Source organism: Tupaia chinensis, unplaced genomic scaffold (genome assembly GCF_000334495.1).
Source record: "Tupaia chinensis unplaced genomic scaffold, TupChi_1.0 Scaffold000031_1, whole genome shotgun sequence".
Lineage (NCBI taxonomy): Eukaryota > Metazoa > Chordata > Mammalia > Scandentia > Tupaiidae > Tupaia > Tupaia belangeri.
This window is the reverse complement of record NW_006159461.1, coordinates 2438305-2442415: the sequence shown is the minus strand read 5'-3', so window position 1 is coordinate 2442415 and position 4111 is coordinate 2438305. Positions and strand designations below refer to the sequence as shown.

Sequence of the window (4111 nt, the reverse complement as noted above, 5' to 3'; positions counted from 1 at the left end):
TTGATGATTTTGGAAAACAAGGATATCATTTTAACAACTTTGCAAATGGAAATCCATAACCACCAGCATGGGACTAACTGTACATTCAGTACTTGAGAATGTAGCAATCTCCATTAGCCAGGTGAATGAGCAGAACATGTAGCAAATTACACCAGTAATGGAGTTTCAAGGAAAAATGGACCAAAGATTCAAGGTAAAATATGCTCTTAAGCCTCATAAGGATTGTTTTTTGTGTTTTGGAACCAAAGCTAATATAAATGAGACTATAACTGCCAAAAGTATTATTAAAAAAGGTTATATATTTATATATATACATATACATACATATATATATATATATATATATAATGCAAATGAACTGCTGAAAAATAAACCTGTCTCTAATATTACATTTAAAAATATCTCTTGGCAAAGAGAAGTATTCACTTTGCTGTCTGTCTTTAATTCTCCTTGCAAAGCAATATCATGTAGCTCAAGGTGAATAAAACATGAAGAGAGGTGACCCTTGTCTAAACATCAAAACAAATTAGATTATTTTCTGCAAAATATAGCAATAGTTTTCCTTATATTCTCCTGTAGTGCTCCTAGAAGCGATACGAGGATTGAAAGCTCGAGAACACGAAGTTGTAACTTGGTGGAAACAGCGGTGAGAGCAGGCAGGCATGCCTTGTTCATTAGGAAACTTGGTAGAGGAGCTTTATTGCTTGATCAGACACTGGATTCCTGACTGATGAGAAAGAGAGGAGGGCTATTTGGGAGCATGTTCTTTCTCCGTTAAGAAAAATTCAAACAAAATGTCCATTTTTAAAAGATTGTACAGATGCTCCTGCACAGGGGTTATATCCTGATAAACACATCTTAAGTAGAATGTCTGTTCACTATAGTGACTCACTGCACTCCATGGGGAGAGAGGAGACAGGCCTCGCACACGTAGAACATCCGTTCACTATAGTGACTCACTGAACTCCACAGCGAGAGAGGAGACAGGCCTTGCGCACACAGTTCGGGCACACGCCAAGATGGAGTCACCTTCATGAGGCTTTCAGTAGATCTCATTCACTGGTGAGTGTTTGCATACAGTTTGCTCACGCAAGGAGCAGCTTGGAGCTCAGCTTAAAAATAGTTAGAGAAGCAATTATAGGAATTATGGCTTTTTCCAAGTTCTACCGCATTCTGAGAAAAAGACAAAAGTCTTCAAGGCCCAAAGCTTTTAGACAAAGAGTTAGTAACAATTCAGCATTATGGTCTCATGACCTATGAGTCCATTCCAAGAATAGGAAACAGTAGCATGAGGCACCTAACATGTGACCCCCTACCACGAGGGAAATGCATGCCCAAGACCCTCTTAGCTCGAATATAGACCCAGACTAAAGCCCAGCATTGGCAACCCACTTTTGGGACCCCTCCCTCCCAAGAGCTCTTTTCTGGCAAAAAGCTCTGCTTTACAGTCCCCTCCTTTCGTCTGTACTTCTAATTCTTCCCCATTGCAAGTCATAACTCATCCAACTCTGAAATCCTGCAGGTTAGCCTAGTCTTTTTTTAAGCTCCTCCCCCCCCACACACACACACAGGTTGTTTGCATTCATGGGAGAGAGACAAAGACAGAAAGAGAGGGGAAGTGATAAATCACTCCCCTAGAGAAGATAGCCAAGCTGCAATCCCATCTCCTCTTTTTCTCTCAGGATTTTGGGCATGCACTCACACGCTCCTGACATGAAGTCCAGGACTCGAACCACAGAGTCAACCATGTGGGATCCAATGTCTTAACCAACATGCCACTTCTGGCCCTAGCCTAGTCTATCTTAGATGTGCTCAGAACACCTAAAGTTGGACACAATCATCCGAGAGCAAGCCTATTTATAAAGAAGTGCTGAGTCTCTCAGGTAATCTATTGAATACTGTACTGGAAATGAAAACCAGAATGCTCATGTGGGTATTGCAAGTGCAATTTCTACTGAGTGCTCACTGCCTTGCACCGCTGTACAGCTGGAAGGTCCTAAGTTGAGCCACCCTAAGTCAGAGGCCATCTGTATCTGTCCACAGAGCTTATTAAAGTGCTTTTTCTTCTTTCTCTTTTTTTGCCAAGGCATCCAAAGTGGGCAATCTGACCGGATCTAAAGTAAATTCACTTGCATCTGGCAAGCTAACTTGCAAAGCTTCCCTTTGCATTTCCTTTCAAAGGATTGGAAAATCCTCCTGAAAGAAAACTTAACCTAACACAAGAGGAATTAGAGGCAATAAGCCCAACTCTGCAAGAGCCTCTCTCAGGGACAGCAGGTGACATGATGGCTAAGGCACTGGACTCCCACATGCTAGAATGCAGTTTCAATTTCAGACTTGGTGGCTTGAGAACCATGCCGAGCACATGTGTCTGCTCGAAATCCCAAGAGGAGAATGGAGGGGAAGAGATTGTGGTGTGGTCATTCCTGGGAGTGTGGGCAGTGGTTTCTCACTTTCCCTCTCATGATCTCTGTCTTTATCTGGCTATCACAGGCCCTACGGCAAAAAGCTAAAAAAGAAAAACAAAACAAAACAAAACACCCAACAGCCTCCCTCTGGGAGGCGAAGCGGTTCTGGGCAGGGTCTGTTGCTGTTACTTGTTCCTTCTCTGGGTTGGCCAGGGCCCTGGGTGAGTGTGGGGACTGTAACTAGAAGTGGAAAGGTCGGTTTCATAAAACTGGGTGTGGCACTGTGATGCAATGAACTCTGCTGGGTCCTTCTGATCTAATTTAACATAAACGGCGGGCGCTTCCCTGGGAATGTTCAAGGAAACAATTCACAAGTCCGCTATCTTGCGGCTTCCCACACTTCAGGAAGAGAAGAAGGAAGTGACAGAGACGGACAGAGACGGCCCTGCTCAGGGTGCGGGGAACGTCTGCCCCCGCATGGCGGGTGGGACATGAGGCAGCAAGGTGCTGGGAGACAGGGCTATACATCTTGCAGGACCACTGTGGCCTCAGCTCTCTGAAAGCACACCCCCTCTCCACCCACATGTTTCTCTTTCTGAAATCTTTAATCATTTATTTTATAATCTTGCCAATTCTGACCTAACAGTCAATATGAATGATAAGGTTTTAAAATTTCCTTTCAGCTTTTCCACCCGCTCTCCCCTCCCCAAGCGCCGCTCCGGCTGCACCGCGCTCGCTCCGAGCTCCGGGCTCCTACTCAGCAAGCGCCGCCGTCGTCTCCCTCCAGCAGCCACCATGATTATCTACCGGGACCTCATCAGCTGCGATGAGATGTTCTCCGACATTTACAAGATCCGGGAGATCGCCGGACGGGCTGTGCCTGGAGGTGGGGGGGAAGATGGTCAGTAGGACAGAGGGTAACATTGATGACTCGCTCCTTGGTGGAAATGCCTCCGCTGGAGGCCCTGAGGGCGAAGGTACGGAAAGCACAGTAGTCACTGGTGTTGACATTGTCATGAACCATCACCTACAGGAAACCAGCTTCACAAAAGAAGCCTACAAGAAGTCCATCAAAGATGACATGAAATCAATCAAAGGCAAACTTGAAGAACAGAGACCAGAAAGAGTAAAACGTTTATGACAGGGGCTGCAGAACAAATCAAGCATATTCTTGCTAATTTCAAAAACTACCCGTTCTTTATTGGTGAAAACATGAATCCAGATGGCATGGTTGCTCTGCTGGACTACCGTGAGGATGGTGCGACCCCACATGTGATTTCCTTTAGGGATGGTTGAGAAATGGAAAAATGTTAGCAAATTGGGCAATGACTTTAGATCTATCACCTGTCATCATAACTGACAGCCGCTTGTCATCCACAAAACACCAGGACTAAAGACAGATGGGACTGATGTCATCCTGAGCTCTTCATTTATTTTGACGGTGATTTATTTGGAGTGGAGGCATTGTTTTTAAGGGAAAAACATGCCATGTAGGTTGTCTAAAAATAAAATGCATTTAAACTCATTTGAGAGAATGCCTGTTAGTTTAATGCATTTAAACTCAGTCCATCATGTTCCTGAAGAAGCTGGAGCCTGGTTATAAACCACTACTGGAAAGCATACGACTGTCTTCAGATAACTTCTGCAATGAACACTACTTCTGGGACTGGAATATAAAATAAACAAGAATCAAAAGTTTTAAT

At 44.3% G+C, this 4111-nt stretch overlaps 1 pseudogene; it reads left to right on the top strand.

Moving 5' to 3' along the window:
- The first annotated feature begins 3097 nt into the window (after nucleotides 1–3097).
- Nucleotides 3098–3722, top strand: LOC102475000 (translationally-controlled tumor protein pseudogene; annotated as a pseudogene).
- The last annotated feature ends 389 nt before the right edge of the window (nucleotides 3723–4111 follow it).